The following is an 18,061-nucleotide window of genomic DNA, read 5'->3' as shown; positions in this document are numbered from 1 at the left end:
AGGAGATGCTTTATTTGTCTAAGTTGCTTGTCTATTAGAAAAAAAAACCAATCGAACAAAGAGTTACTCTTTATACATGTACATTCGATTCCTACATAACTTTTTATGTCTCAGTCAAGTATTTATGGTATTGAGCTTTCAAACTTTAATTAAAATTTTTACCACTATTACAAAATGGGAAATACATCATTATAAGATCCACACGACGTATCATTGATTACTTCGCCACTGACATCAAATATGACACATATTTCTGAAATTTTCTTTTGATAAATTAGAAATTATCCACAAAAATAAAGCTGTTACTGCGTTAGGCACAGTTTACCTTGTAGGATATTAACTTTTCTTTAAAGCACCGTTTTTGTTGTATAGTTTCTTACGGATATATACGTCTTTGGCTTTGTTATTGCTTTGGCTTCGTGCGATCCTGTTGAAAATAAATCCCGATTAAATGCTTCGGACGTACCAAATTTATAAAATAGTATTTTTATATACATTATATATATTGTCGCATTAACGATTTCGTCATATAGAATAAAGCATTACGTCATGTTATAAAACACGATTTGAATTTCCAATGTTTTGTCAAAGCATTTAGTGAAATTGTCTTTTTATATATCTTATTTCAGAATTCTATTTTCTAGCCATATGATAAAACCTTTTCATGTATAATTCATACAAAATATGATAAATTTGCACAGCCTTAGCTTTGAAGCATTCGCCGTGATCTATATTTCTTAATGTTTTGTATTTTTGAAAATATCACGATATAAACATAATACTTGCAATGAATAAAACAAATTCTGTCATTTATGTTTATTCTCTCATACGACCTTAAAGCGATGTTTTTATCTCCAAAAACGATTAAATTTACCGAATAATGAAAAACAGAACAAAAACAATCATCTTCTATCCACCCTACAAGAATGGTTTACAGTTTTTGTAATATTACTAGATATACATTTCAGGCAACCGCATTGGTAATATTAGCACGTTTACAAGGACTGTTAGAAAGATGTGATTCGATTTCTAGCCATGTCATGACGAAAACTTAAAAATTCACATTTTCATATGAACATAACAAACAAATTTTTGATGGCGATTTTTCGGCAAATTCTTAATTTGTCAAAGAGGCAACAACGGGCAAAAACACCACGACGAATAACAACTGATGAAAAGAGATTGGCGTAGGACTTACCCTTACTCAAAACACATAACATTCAAATTTTGTGTTTATGAAATATTTATCGATAAACATTTAACAAAATTGTTTGCTTTACTATGAAGATATATCCTGGTACTAGTATTTCGTTAGAATGGGTTCATTTATATTACCATACATGTATATCGTTGAAAGCAAATCCCATGAAATTGAATTTGAAGTTCTAATTCCTATTGTTTGTATGTTTTCTAGTAGTGGTCAAAAGAAAGTTGAGAAGAAAATGAATTTGTTTTTAATATTTCGGCCGTGTTATTTTGAGAAAAAGATATTACAATGGTATGAACGCTTTTGTCTTTAACTTCGGAATTTATTTCGCAAGAATAACAACATAACATATGTACCTGTGGGGTGGGTTACTAGCGCAATCGGAGTGTTATGCATTTGTAAGACGTCAAAATTAACATTTACCAGATAATGGAAAATACGTACTACTTTCAGGACCATTTTAACTAAATCATCAAAACTCACTGGCAAAAAACGAAAAAAGATAAGCAACAATCAAAAATCAACTACATCTAGTTGAACATGTGAAAGGGGTACAGTTCAGAGCATTTGATCAACAATTATTTCAGAAAATTCGGGATTTTTTTTATTACATTTGCTTTTAGCACAGTGCACTTCCTTTTTTTCAGCTGGAAGACATTATCTAATAATGAAACAAAAGAAAAATGCAATATTTTGAAGTTCACATTTTAAAATTTGTGATGCTTATTATAAAAATTACCTTATTCTTTCAAATATTTTGAAATAAAGTACAATCTATGTTTATTTTTCACCTTTATCTCGGAATTTTTTTTGTTTTTTTTGTTTGTTTTTTTTTGTTGTTTTTTTTTTGCACTATACAAATGTCAAAGAAGAGGGACGAAAGATACCAGAGGGACAGTCAAACTCATAGATTGAAAATAAACTGACAACGCCATGGCTAAAAATAAAAAGACAAACAGACAAATAATAGTACAGAAGACACAACATAGAAAAACTAAAGACTAAGCAACACGAACCCCACCAAAAACTTGGGGTGATCTCAGGTGCTCCGGAAGGGTAAGCAATTTAGAGTACTATCCATTGTTATTTTAGTAGAAAACACTAATAAAGTATATTGTTGAACTGTTACAGTAAAGATATGATACTTGATGTATTAATAAATCCTTTGAACACCATAATATATTCAATGTTAACAATGTAATGCATATAAGGGAAACAATGCAAAAATGAATTGATGCTTTTTCTAATAATTGCAAGTGTTTTGTTGTTTTCATTTCTATTTCGATTACGACAAATAATTGACGTTTTCATGTTGCAGCTAATATAAAATACCTTAGAAATAGTTTATGTAGGCAAACTACAACTACGTTGTGATTTATTGTCACTATTCAAATGGTATCCAAAATAAGTTAATAAATTTTACCCTATTTATCTCAAACTTATTCTGTGTATCCTCGTTTAGAATATATAAAGTTGATTCAATATAATAATTAAAAATAATTCAACTAAACCTGATTTGTTTGTAGTATATGTATAAATAATCAATTTTCGTTCCAAATCATGTTGGTAGAGTAAAGACAAGGACTGTATTGTTTAAGCACCGATGAGGTGCATTGTTGTATATACAGTAACACGTGTCTCCTTTAATTGCTGTTTTGAGCCATTTAAAGGAAAATATAATGTTGATACATGCTCAGAAAAAAGTTGAACAGTACAATCATTAAGCTGTAGAACATTAAATTAAAAAAAAATATCAAAAGATTTTGTGGGAATTATCACACCTGTGAAATAAAATGCAGGATAAAATGGCACTACTACTTACATTTATCATCAGATTTGGGTGAAATTATTGAAAAATAATGTATATGAATAGGCAACGTATATGTAAAACTATTAAATAAGCAACATTGTTAGTTATCATTCTACATTTAAAACATCAATGATGCTGTAGAATAATGTCCGTGGTGACTGTGGATAACATATATTGACTGTGGCATCTCGTAAGATACAAAAACAGTACTGATCACATATACTACTGTTCATATTGATGTCGTCGCTTATTATGTTGCCAATAAAGACAACAGTAGTATACCGCTGTTCAAAATCCATAAATCGATTGAGAAAAAACAAATCCAGGTTACAAACTAAAACTGAGGGGAACACATTAAATATAAGAGGAGAACTACGACACAACAGAAACACAACATTAAAATGTAACACACACAGAAACGAACTATAATATAACAATGGCCATTTCCCTGACTTGGTACAGGACATTTTAAGAAAAAAAATATCCATTTACTTACTAATGTCAGTGATCATGATATAAAAACAAACTTATGCTGTACGTATGCTTTGCATATGTTTCGGTTTTGCCTCTCTCTTTGTATTCTTAATTTAGTGATGCTGATCAGCGGAGGTTTAAAACGGACGGACCTGAAATGATAGTATTAAATTTTTTAAACAACTTAATTTCAATTGTAAGAATAAATTTTTCACGTAACCATTAAAGCCCAGTTACTTATATTCATCATTAATGCTTAAGATTATTATATATAGTTAGAAATCATATACATCTTGATTTACAGAAAATGTTCGCTGTGTGTTTCAATAATCCAAAGTGTATGCCCCGGGTACATCGTAGTTAATCAGGAGTCCATACTTGTTTCGGCTTGTTTGAATCATGCATATTTAATCTTAAACAGGTTCATTTTCTGATAACGTTAATTTTTGGTCTGAATAAGATTTAGCTCACAAATTATATTTGAGTTTATTGCTATTGTTATTGAAGTTTTTTATTAATTTAGTATTGGAACTAGTGTTTTTTAACTACTCGATGAATCAGTGATTCGTCTGCTGTAATGAAAGGAAAGAGTAACCATTTCATGTGGAATAGATATAACAAAAAAGGTATCATGTGTGAAAAAGCAAAGTGGCAGTAGGTTATTATAATTAAAGCAAATGGCAAAAATGTACTTACTTAAGGTTATTGAACATACCAAATTATTCAAGTTGCACGAATGTTTGAAACTCATAAATGCTTTTTTTAAAGTTTTTTTCTTCGTGAAACAATTATTTCAATCCATACTCACACTTATATCTGTTAAACCTTGTTGTATCTCCATATTGCCGAGACTGAGCAATAGAAAACTGAATTAGGCCATTAGAATATTGCGGGCAGATATACGCAAACGTGCTGTTGCTAGACAATTATACGTCAGAAACTCATCTTACTGTCTTTACAACAAAGGTACAGGCAGAAGGGATTTGTTGATGACCACCCATGACCAGAGCTATATGTAGTGACAACGCCTCGTTAATAAAATTTGAATACACAACGTCATATGCGAGACATGTTTACGGCCGCAACGTCAACTGCTAATCAAGTCGTCGAATGCCATGGCAGACAGAGTACTTAACAGCCTAAAAAGATAATGCTATATCTAAGTCCTGCATGTAATCCAGTATTCATTTAAAATCATATGATTGTATATATATATTATATAACTTAATGGTTATTTGCGTGGTATGTTCTAGAGTAATTTATTTTTAAATGCAGAATATTGAAGTATCTAGTAATCCGTCAACGTTGGAATGCTTCAAGACTTATCTGTGTTTGAAATAAAATTCCTTTCCATCTTATAAAATGTGAACTGAAGGTTGTCTGTTTGTCTGTTTTCGTTTTACCACGTCAATGTCTATCGTCTATCTTACTTTATCGAATTTGTTTTTTCATTATTTCCCTATGGTATTAATTCCAATTTGGTATTAAGGTCTGAAAAATGAAAAAATAAAAAAATATCTGAAAAAATAATTCATCATAAATAAGGAAATTATAGAAAAGATGATGACTGCTATTTCAAGTTACACCTTTACGACTCTATATCGTACTTGTGAAGCAAATATTAATAATTATACGATATTTTCTCAATAGAGCCGTCAGGAACAATGGATACTTTTTTTATACTTTAACTTAAGTATCGGACGTATGTTGTATTTGTAAAATAATATGTGACGAAACAAAGTTAAAATTTGGTTATCAACTGTATACCATGTATACACAAAACAAATTCTCAATTTAACATAACTAATTGTGAAACATGTCAAATACATTACATGTTTACGTGTTAGGTTAGATTGGTAAGTAAATTATAAGTTAGAGCTTTTCAAGACGTTAATTCTACTAATTGTGATCAGCATTCGGTATTTGGATAATAATTGTATATAAATGATATGTGAAAACAGTAATGTTTTATAGTCATAATTCGGAAATACCACTGCTTGATTTGATAAAGAATTATGATCATCGATTTCAGCAAATATATCATAATTCAATTTCGAAGAGATACATACCTATTGACTATTCGATAAACAACAACAATTTTATAAGTTTTGACTGCTTATTTGTCATGTCAATTCAATTTTCTTCATGCTATAAACTTGATGTTTCAAAATTCACAACAAGTTGACTATCAAACAGTCAAGGGCATACCAGTCAGTAAAACCAGTTAGTGCATAACAAATGTCTGTGCTTGTTCATACATAGCATTGAATCTCGATAATCTCATGTAATCAAATGAAGTCCATGAAAATTTCTACATTGCCGATGTTTGTGTAATTCCTATAGTTTGACACGAATGGGATCTCCAGAAAAAAAAAAGAAGTGCAAGCGGCAAAATACATTAAGAAGCATATGTTGGAAGGGAGAGATGAGAGGGTTTTACTTCCACATTCCCTGATGATTTATCAACGGTTAGCATTATGGCATATATTGGATAGGGGTTTAACTTTATATCTTTTCGAAATCAGAAATTAAAAATCTTTACATTTATAACCTTTACCTACATTTTACACTTTACTACATACTAAACAGATCTCCTAAATTTTGAGTTCTCTTAACTCATTCATCGAACTTTACAGAAACATAATGGCAACCAGATTTCGGGAGAGGAACTTGCATCAGTCTTTCTCAAAAGTTGGTTCAAGAGAGGGGTCATACAGGATTCGAATATACTTGGTAGTAAAAGTGCAAAAGAATTTGTTAAAGGTTTCGGATTCCAACTATATGAAGTTGGACTAATTCCAGACAATGCAGAGTTTTTTAGTAAGTATTTTATCCGATGTCATGAAAGTTCATCGTCAATAAGTTTACAGGGATTTATGTAAATTTACTGTAAGAAACTATATTTAAGTATGTAAGAGAAGACTTACAAGATAAAGGAAATACGTCATTGTCACGAAATAACCGAATGGGATGTAGCTATTCAATGATTAGATTTGTCTGTATGTGTTACTCAACTCCAGTTTGATACACAATATATGTATTGGCTTTTTATGTTCACAAAAGAATTTACAAAGATTTCCATAACGAAAAAATTGAACTATAAGAGATGCAAAATATAGAGAATGAATATTCAATCACATAGGTCAAAAACGAACTGCCTAACGACTAAAAGACAAATAACAGTAAATAAAAAACACGAAAAAGTAAAGATTGAGCTTCTCGAACCCAAATCTTCTCATCGTAATTTCCTTTTGTGTTGGACTACAATTTGATATAGAGGCCATATCAGATAATATCCTTAAGGTACATATACATCAGCAACCACAAAACAAATAAGACAAATATCATTGTAAACTTAGAGATAAGTAATGAAGATAGATTTTATTATGCAAGTAATTAAGATCATGATTTGTTTCTGGAGTTATTTGGACTTATTAAGTGTTTTCCTTGCATTTTGGAAATAATTATATATTATCATATTATTATGAATTTCCTTCTTTCAGAGGATACCAATACAACCTTTGGAGACAGGAAAGAACGTCAGTTGGTATCCATGGATTGTGCAAATGGCGCTGACGCAGTAATTAAATACGGCTATACTCACACCCAAGGTTGCGATTGGTTATATGTTTGCGAGTAAGTACAAGTAAACTGATTTTATTAAACAAAAATTAAAGTAACATGATGTTCTATTATATTTTTATTAGCGGCGCAAAAAAAGGCGAACGTTCCTCAGAATGTAAATACAATTGTCATTTTCATTTAGACATTTTTCATGGTTAACCTTATAATACAAGAACAGTTTTTCTCATGAGGTCTTTTGAATTTGGCTGATGGAAACCAGTTGGTCTTAATTTCTTCAATCCAAGTCCACTATCACTTGTGGTATTATCGCTTTTTCAAAGGAAATTAGACTACTGTTACATTTAAAACAACAATGTATTAAGTTGTTTTAAGCTTTGAAATTGATCTGACAATATCCCCATCCCTGCTACAAAAAAGTATTTAATTGTTGTCAAATATATGTTTTATATACTTCTTTGAGTTAATTGTTTTGCGCAATCACGGCATTTTAAAGTATTTATATATATATGTTCGTAACAGAGTGTACATGTCATGCATTTGGTGGCCTGAACATAATAGAGTAAGCGCTTGTGACTGTCAGAGGATGAATAAGCATGGTTGAAATATTATATATTAGCCATAACATATATTTAATTTTTGTGATTATGCATTATCGATCTTAAACTTTAATTGGTGTTTGTCGTTGAATCAATATGTGATTTTGTCATAAAAAATTTACGTAAACCTTTCTCTTAAAATCTTATGAAACTTCTTTTTACAAATCATGCTTGAGCTTTATCAAAATGTTATCATAATAAATCATATACATTAATAGTATTGTTTTTTTCCTTAAAATGGATCTCTTCTATAGATTTTATTTCTGCCTTTTTCAAATTTAAATAGAAAAAAAAAGTTCAGTAAACCAATTTGTTTATTGTTTTTTTTATCTGTTTTATTTCTTTTCACAAGAATTTTACATTTTATCCCTAAAACTGAAACTATCCCATCTGAATTTTCTTATATAGGCTTTTTACATTTTATCCCTAAAACTGGAACTATCCCATCTAAATTTTCTTATATAAGCTGCAATGTCAAACGATCTGGTGCAGTTTCGATGTGTCTTCTGCATTTTCTGTTTCAAGGACTGAGGATTTGTCCACTATAAAGTGTTATAATTCATATTTGGACGCAATACATAAATAGTAGTTGGAATGGAACTGCCATTGCACGAGAGATGGAGACACAAACACCAAATAAAAAAAAATAAGTACTCCGAGTTGCATATAATTGCCAATGAGACAATTGCAAATGAGACACCTTCCAACTTCCAATGAGACAATGTTACTATCCATATACTAACTGACCAAATGAACGTTAACAGTTATATTGCCTTCAAATATTCAAAACCCTCGTCCAGGTTGAAAAATAAAAGACACCTTCCGAGAACATGAAGAGCAAAGGTAAACAGTAAATCGAGGTAAAATGTTTTAAATGGTTATCAGGTTGACTTGTCCAAATAATTATGGCATCTTGAAATTCTATTTTATTTTTTTACCTTTACGACTTCCTAAGAAGTCGTAGCTAGGGGTCTCTGCAAAAATTCAAAATAACCTTTCAAGATGTCATAAAATTGTATTTGGACTAGAAGTCGACGTGAAATGGGCTTTGTGATAATCTAGACTCGTTGTCCAAACCTAAAAAAAATTCAGCTAGTCTGTTGACAAAAGGCTTTTTAAAATGAATGTCACCGTGCTTAGTCTGACATATTGGCCACACTGAACGTTTCGGCATATTTATTGTGTTTAAACAAAACAGTGTCTTTCAAATGATAGTTTATATAAAGTTGGTGTTCATCATGACGTTCTATCTAAAGACCAGAGACATTAAAAAATCCTATTTTGGTTAGATCAGAAATCGTCCAATATAAAAAAAATTAGTTATACGTGATAACCGTGTTATACTCCCAGTTTATTTTATATCAACTGTTCATAAAATGTAAAACTCATTTTTAACACTTTGGTTCTTTATCCACATGCATATTTAAAATGATCATTTCCTGCAAATGTACTTTCTGAAGAAAAAAAAAAATGCCCTCAGACATAAATCGACTGAACAACTTTATAAAGACCCCTTTTTTCTACAGTAAACGATGGCCTTCTGATCAGTCAATTTCTTTACAATTTTGAAGTCAAATAAAAAAAAAATCTTTTGCTCTTTAAATTACATTTCCCCACGCTCATCTGAAAGATCAAATAAATCGTCTCATTAAACAGAACCTTTTCTACACAAATGGTTGAATTTTTTTTATCGACAGCATGTTTGTTGAGTTTTGTGGACTTATATTTCAACAGAAAGTCGGTATTTGAGTGGGTACAATTGTGCACTGATGTGAGTCAGAATTTATATAAATATAAAAACCTCAAAGACAAAAAAAATTATAGGTTTCATATCGGATGAGAATTGGATATCGCTTGATATCAACTCAGTTATTTACTTTCAATTTAATAATAAGCGAGCCTTCGACGAATTTATTATTCCTATTTAAATTAAATAATGAGAGTTGATATCAAGCGATATCCAATTATAACAAGTTGTCAAACCTATTTCTCTTATGGTCAACACTCCCATTGTGTTCAATTAAAATTTAGGTTGCACTTTGTAAATACAGCTGTTTCTCAAACCACGCCTCTTTTGGGGGGATATAGAATATTCATAGATAATTAGTTTTGATTTACATACTGGTTCCCAGTTATGATCTCTATGTTTCATCTCATAGAGACATAACTTGTGAATGTTACCAGTAAATATACATATGCATATTGTTTATATTGAAATCTGTGGTGATCCTACAGTTAAGGTAGGGGTAGTTAAGAAATTTAGTGTTAATTTAAACTCTTAGAAGTTCGGGGCACATAAACGTTGAAAATATGCCGCACAGCCCTATATTTTGACCTTTGAAAAAAATAGTAGTGCATATGAACTTTCCATTCTAGGATATGATTTTTTTTCAAAACTTCATAGTAAAAGTGGTACAGTTATAGCCGTAAAAAGAGTTCCTATGGGAAATTGCATTGTCAATATTTACAGATATGCAACCTATATTGGGTGAAAAAAGAGAACATACAGAATTTAACCAAATTTGGTTTATCTCACAGATTTTAATGAAATTAACTCAAATATGAAGTTTTATAAATATTTCATGAAGATTGAGAAAATCCTGGGCCTTAACTATGATGACTCAGCATAAATTCACAGTTTACAGTATGCATAGTTTACTTAAAGCCCTGAATGCAAAATAAATTCATAATATATGCATATTTGTAAGTTAAATTGTTTAGAAGTGCTTATATTTACTCTTCGCAGTCATTGAAACTCATAGATTCTTCCTGAATATTATTGGTGGGGTGTTTTTGTCCTGTCGATAACCCAAAAGTAAGCCGTTACACCTAAATCTGCTTTTTTGTCACCGCGACATAAAAAATACAAGCTAGAAATACAAAAAAATCTCAACAGAACCTACAATAGTGTGTCCTATCCTGAATATGTACTGAATATTCCATATTGCTAGAAACAGCAGAATAATTTAGGAAATTTGAGGCCCCAGGGGCAAAAAACAGAGAAAATTGCCTACCCCCTGGGTCATAAAACAAATAATTCAACTTGTAAATGCTATGATTTTATGATTTTTAAGGTCTTTATATAGAAAACAATAACTGTGCGTGGAATTTATGCAAAAATCGGATGTTAGCAGTCATTTCTATAAAATTTTAAGTGAATTTGTACATCAGACTGGTATCTGCATACATACAACGATTGCAAATATGGCTTTGTTTTAACACTTCTAGTTCATATTTTAGCTAAATTATGTCAGATATATGGTTAGAGATGATACTGTTGTGACAAAAATTCTTAACTGACCATTTTAGGCAGAAATTGTGAACTTTCATTGACAAATATGCATACAGTAAGATGTGGACTGGAGACAGAGGCAGGATTGGATACTTTATATAATCTTGAATGTTGGAATGATTGACTGCTAAACATTACATTTACAGTATTCTGAAATGCTTTCAATTTGTTATAAGAAAAGTTTTAAACAGGTTCTAGGTATTTCATGTCAGAAAACATGCAAATAGGATAAGCTGGCAATAGTTAAAGACTTGTTTTCAAATTCTATAAAAAACTGAAACAGGGGAGGGGGTATACAATGTACAGTAAAAGAAAACTTAGAGTATATGCAGTGATTTCTTTAAGGCTATAATTCTGATAAATAAGTATTAATGGGAGAAAAAGTGTTTTTAGAGAGTTTTCTATTTGAATAAATGTCTGTAAAGGTTGCACTTTGTAAATACAGCTGTTTCTCAAACCACGCCTCTTTTGGGGAGATATAGAATATTCATAGATAATTAATTTTGTTTACATACTGGTTCCCAGTTATGATCTCTATGTTTCATCTCATAGAGACATAACTTGTGAATGTTACCAGTAAATATACATATGCATATTGTTTATATTGAAATCTGTGGTAATCCTACAGTTAAGGTAGGGGTAGTTAAGAAATTTAGTGTTAGTTTAAACACTTAGAAGTTCGGGGCATATAAACGTTGAAAATATGCCGCACAGCCCTATATTTTGACATTTGAAAAAAAATAGTAGTAGTATGAACTTTCCATTCTAGGATGTGATTTTTTTCAAAACTTCATAGTAAAAGTGGTACAGTTTTAGCCGTAAAAGGAGTTCCTATGGGAAATTGCATTGTCAATATTTACAGAAATGCAACCTAAAAATCTATGTTAAATGTGATGATTACAACTTTCCAATTGTTAACTTTCAATTTTTCAACACACATCTATCGTACTGAAGCATGCGTCTTGCTTACTGTAACATGCGTCTTGTGTACTCAATTATAAGCCTGCTTTGCTTGATGGCTTATCAATGTTCTTGACAAAATGTTAGCAACTGCGTCATTTAGAGGTGACAATCAATGTTCAAACACACTGCACAGAAAACTAATTTAAGACCAATATGAACATTCGAAAACAATGGAGTGATTTAAAGATATATGCTTTATAAGCAGTTCATGCTTTACTAATTGCTCATGGAAAATGTGATTGTTAAGTCGCATTATTGGAATTTATTATAAAAGAGTAAAGGAGCACGGGAATACGGCACATTGGACCTATATGTGGTCAGCTATGACATTATAACAACTATTTATAATCCAAATCATAATGGCGTCGTAATACTTATTTAATTTAGAACCCTCGGTTCAGCAACATAATTGTAACTACTACCTTCTCAGCAGGGCGCAACACGCCTTTTCAGTCAAGATCAAAATTTTTAAGTCAATATTCCCAAACGGATGAGGCTGAATGTGTCAATCTCATGTGCACAAAGTTGATTCCTTTAACTGATATTTATTTTTGTGGTATTATTTATTGAAACGTTTGGTTCTCTCTGTTTCTATCATAAGATAGTGCCGATCTATTTTGGATAATTTTTCCTTATGATTGACTGATCGTATGTCTATGTTTTCACCGCCTATAAAGCAAGTATTTTACCAAGACCAAACGGTGGTTATTATAAGCCATTAATTTAATAAATGTGTACATTCCACAAAATTAAGGTTGTTTGTCGCTCTGGTTAAGATCTAGTTATTTTGGATCATCGTTTAAAGTGTCCTTTGTTGGTTTATTCTCTATGTATTTATCTTTCTTTCTCTGCTTTAAGATATCCTCGTTTGATTCAAATAGTACAATGAGTACTAGTATGCTTAAGGGGGCCAATATGCTCAAATTATTTCAGGTAGGCAGTAATGGTAACATTTTTTTCTGTTTTCTCAGTCCATATTGTAAACTTGAATATGTATGATGATTTATTTTCAAGCTGAGAAAGTTACATCTGTGTGGTTTGATTTTTAGGTTGGAAGTATATTTTGTTTCTGTAAAAGCTAAACTCCGGAAGATAGTGATAATAGTCACTATCCTCGTGGAATTCTGACTAACGAATTTATTTTCAATCTGTCCTTTGGCATAATTAATTCAGGTTCGTATTTTTATTTTTTCATATCATATCAGCTCTATGAAATACCAATTCTATAGTTGAGTTATGTCAATTCTAAAAATCGCAGCATCCACAATTGTATGGCGGACTAATATTTTAATGAGATTCATAAATCGGTCTTCCTCATCTCAAGGCCCATTTGGAATGACCAATACTAGATCATCTTACATCAGATTCTCCTAATATTCATGTGTTTCCCATCAGTACATATTTCAGAACAATTCTGTAAAGTTTTCGCCATATCTGAAATACAAACAAATCATTTTAATACTTTCAAGTAGCAATACTTATGACTGTTTAATATCTATTAAAGGAAGAATAAAGCATAAAAACCATATAATATCAATTCACATTCTAAACATTTGCTTTGCCTTTTAATGTTTATACTGCCTTTCATAAGCTTTTTTAATCTTACAGCAGTATAGAAATCATCATTTGTTGTTGATATATCATAAAAATCTAGTGTTTTGGCTTAAAAACTATTAGATAACAGGAATTTGTCACCCTGAAATTCTTTTATTCTGTTATTTTTACTTTCATTTCATTAAAATTATTATTTAATTCCATTAAAATGAAGATCCGTCATAGACCTTTTCAAAAACTGCTATATTTTTAAAACCAAATCAAGTAATAAGCATGTTACAGTACTTTGCGTGTGAGTGTTCAAAGTTGGCAAAATGGGGTATTTTTTGGTGAAGAGTACATTGTGACGTGATTGATTTATGACATCATAATTTAGAGTTGTACACATCTTACAGGGTGTATAAATTTTGAAATATGAAAGTAGAAAAGGAAACGAAACAAAGAGAGGCCAAAGATACCATAGGGACATCCAAACTCATAAGTCGAAAATAAACTGACAACGCCATGGCTAAAAAAGAAAAAGACCAACAGACAAACAATAGTACATAAAACACAATATAAAACTAAAGACTGAGCAACACGAACCTCACCCAAAACTGGGGGTGATCTCAGGTGCTCCGGAAGGGTAGGCAGATCCTGCTCCACATGTTGTACCCGTCGTGTTGTTCATGTTATTACAAACCCGGTTATAAGTCTAATTCGGTAGGTCACATTCGGGAAAAGGGGACGGGATTGTAGTTAAGACATTAGGAACATATCCGCTATCATCTGTGAAACGGATATTCCATAACGGTCTACCAACTCGTGATGGCGTTAGGGTTGGTTACCAAGCATTTTTATCCCTTTAGGATCCCCTAGCAACAAATAACAGATTTAATTGTGGTTTCTTTGGTATTGCTCAATCTACAGCCCTATCTACACAGGTTTTAAAAAGTTCATCTGTGAAAGTAGCATCTAAGCATAAATTGTATTAACGAACTTCAAATGGGATGCTTGAAACACACAGGGAATCTAGCTGGTTACCCCGCCTTACTGAAAAAGATTTCAATTTGTATTATAAAGAAAGTTATGATAGGAAGTCATATGTAGCACCACAAACTGAAAATTGTGCTACTCCGTCAAACTCCTTTGCCAATATGAAGTGTCTGATGACCATCAAAATTATATTTAGCGGAGAAAAATATCTAAAACAGACCAGTGGACAGAGATCTTAACATTTCAATGATTGATAATCTAATAATTTGTCATATAAATCAAAGTCCACATTGTAATGTTCCACATGGTAACCTTGTGCAAGAGACTCTCGGTTAGATTTGGGAACTGAAATATACAAAATGTACTTTTACTTAAAAAGAATATAAAATTTTTAGAGATATGGACAGTAAAAGACCTGGTAGCAAGAGTGCCAGCATAAACTACTTGTTTCAGACTTGTGCAATAATTCTAATATCGGTAATGACAGTTCACAAAGTCATGTATTTTGGACAAATTCCTGTATTTCCTCCTATGGCAAGAACATCAATACAAAGAATAAATAATATTGTTTGTGACAAGGTTGTAAATATTAATGAGGACGAAACAAAACAAGTGTTTGAGAAATGAAACCTTAAGTTTTAATAAAAGTAGTCCTGTAAAATTACAAATGGATGGTACATATCAGAGTATCTATATCAAAAGTAGACATAAAATGGGTCAAAATGCCTCACTGGCAAATGGTATTGCCTGTGGCAATTGCACTACTGATGGTTATTCAAAAGGTGTGAAAAGTTTACAAGAGGCAATTCAAGAGATAATTGACCCTTTATGGTCAGTAAACAGAATTGCCGATACAGTCAATTCCGTGAAGTACTCCGATCCAAATATGGTGTCTGTATGTTCCCTGGAGTTACAAATGCACCCCCCCCCCCCAAAAAAAAAAAAAAAATATATATATATATTTAAACAGCATTTGCCAACGATATTGAATTACGTCACACGGTTCAATGATATCATTATTTGTGAAGCATAAAAGTGATCGAGAAAAAATTTCAAAATGTTAGCCTCATATTGTTAAGTCTGTGGTGAATTGTTTTAGTGGTAATTGTGGTGATGGATGTTGATGGAGAATAACGCTATGTAAAAGTAAGAATGTCTCCCGCAATGTGATAAGCCGTGCATCTGAAGCAGACTTCAGGTAAATATCAATAATAAAGATGTTGCCCTGTTTTAAATTCTGAAAGCTGTTGACTGCACATTGGTTAAAAATTCGATTGCTGCAGTAGCTCTGCAAAAAGCCTAAACTTGCTATATAAGATTGTGCATATCAAAAAATTCAAAAAGTAAAATTTCATAGTTACAGACTCTTAAAAAGTAGGCCATTAATTTCTGCTTAATAAAAGATAGCAAAATACCGGGTAATGTGCATGTTTTGAGTTATTTGTTTTTATAATAAAAAGTTTGTTTTGAAAATGGAATAAAGATCCAAGACACTGAATCATACCACACCCAGTATCATACATGCAGATTAACACACATATATTGCATACAAAACATACATGTCCTACCTATAAATGTATGGGTACCTATTAATAAATGTACACATTCATTAACACAATTTATAATGAAATGAAATAAAATCATGTACATTTTAACTACAGTTTGCAATAAGTTGAGTTCAATCTGTTACCTTTTACATTTGTAAGTCTACATTTGATGTCTTAATTCTATATATTTGTAGTTTTTTTTTTTCATTTGCCACTGTTGTTATCTTTCAATAATTATTTGAGCATGCTTACTTCAGTAGGTTTGGTTGTTCCTAATTACCTGACACAGTGTAAACAAACAAGAGTTATTCCCCTTCCAATATAAAAGTAAACACTCGTGCAACAATCGGTAAATTTTTATCCTCCAGGTTTATAAGCTTGCTTGTTTGTTGTCATTTTTAGCAGTGTTAAAGACTTGTATTTTAGTAAATAATTCATGCATTTTATAATCATCAAACCTATATTCAGTCTTCAGATTCCTCGTTTAACAACACAATTTCAAACAAGTTTGTAAACATTTGCACGGTATTGTATAACTGATATCAGATTTCAATGACAACCTGCTAGATTGTTAAAAATGTTTAAACTGTAAATCCTGTAGTGTTCTCATTACTGATACACGTACCTGTTTTGATGTTACTTTACCACAAAATGCTATGATACATGTAGTCACGCGGATCTGAATTGTACAGACACTTATATATTGCTTACGTTATGAGGTGTTTTCTTTGAGGACTGACATATGTCGATATAACAACATAAAAACTACAAACAATACGAAAAATTGACTGAACACTGGTCTTAGTTCAATAATCTTGTTATCGATGGATTTTTCTGTAAATAAATTAACCAACCTACACATTTGTTTTAATGAAGTTAGGTTTAAAGAGAAATTTAAAGATAACGATTTCGTATTTGTGAATCTTGCTTAAATTTTGTAAACTTGCAACATACAGTGCTTTAACTTATGTGGCATACAAATAGATGACCTCGGATCATTGTTTTGTATTTAGATCACCGAACTAATTTCTATAGCTAAATATTCCAAGGAAATTCCTTGAATTAGATATTTCAGAGAAGATTTTTCTTAAAACTAACGAAAGACAGACGATGTACGCTAAGTGACATCAATGGCGGACATTGACCTACTATTGCCTCATATTTATTCAAGTTCACATTCAGATATTTCAGGTTTACCACATTCTGAAGAAAGTTGTGCAAAATAGCAGAATGAAACAAGCAGAATGAAACAGATGACTGACCGTTATAATCATTCAACTAACCAGTTGTCGGGTGAACTTTCAATATGTATGCAGTAAGTTGTGTTAAATCTCATATTTCACACTGGATGCTGATTTTCTTCAATGTTGTTACATAGCTGACTGTAAATTATTTCACAAGCCACGATTGATATCAGACACAAGAATGAACGAATTAGAGAAACGATTGATTAAACGACTGCTTAAAAATGCAGTATACAAAATAGAAACTAATGTAACATTGACAAAGTTCATGCAGGTAGTGAAAATAAAGTTGTTTTTTTCATGTCGTTTTCATATGTTCTCGTATAATTTTATGTTTAACCATCAATAAAATGTACATTTATTTCAGTTTTTTAACTTCTATATCTGAATCAAATATACATGTCATATATGAAATATGCATGTCAGAAATGAGATTGCAACCTTTCTCAAACAAATACAAATATTCACGTGAAGGACTTCCTTAATGGTGTAGATCAAACGTGAATACTTGAAATTCCCAATCCATTCCAATCTCTAATATTTCTATCTAATCTTGCTGTGTTGTTTTAAAAAAGAAATGGATTGGATGAATCATCAATAATTAAACATTATCAGTTTGTACATCGAAGATTAAATTACATTTAAAGAGACAGCTTGCTAGATAATTCTGTTTTAAAGCGTCTGTTTGTCAGAAAAAGCATGCTTGCCAGGAAATGGAAATAACACTTACAATATTTCGTGCGTCTGAAGCACTTTTCCGGATTTACCTTCAGCAGGAACGCTCATGCAAATCCAATCATTTGAAAGATTGGGA

General features: G+C 31.3%; 1 long non-coding RNA gene across 2 annotated transcripts in view; it reads left to right on the top strand.

Annotated features, from left to right (window-relative positions):
* Positions 1–17,608, top strand: part of LOC127705437 (uncharacterized) — an 80,741-nt gene extending 63,133 nt beyond the window's left edge. For both annotated transcript variants that reach the window (XR_007983883.1, XR_007983882.1), the window contains exons 2-4: positions 6,995–7,127; positions 15,556–15,654; positions 17,186–17,608. This is a non-coding gene — a long non-coding RNA (uncharacterized LOC127705437). The remainder of the gene's footprint in view (positions 1–6,994; positions 7,128–15,555; positions 15,655–17,185) is intronic.
* The last annotated feature ends 453 nt before the right edge of the window (positions 17,609–18,061 follow it).

This window comes from Mytilus californianus, unplaced genomic scaffold, assembly GCF_021869535.1.
Source record: "Mytilus californianus isolate M0D057914Y unplaced genomic scaffold, xbMytCali1.0.p SCAF_6, whole genome shotgun sequence".
Classification (NCBI taxonomy): domain Eukaryota; kingdom Metazoa; phylum Mollusca; class Bivalvia; order Mytilida; family Mytilidae; genus Mytilus; species Mytilus californianus.
The sequence above is the reverse complement of the archived record's forward strand: the minus strand, read 5'-3'. Positions and strand labels throughout refer to the sequence as shown.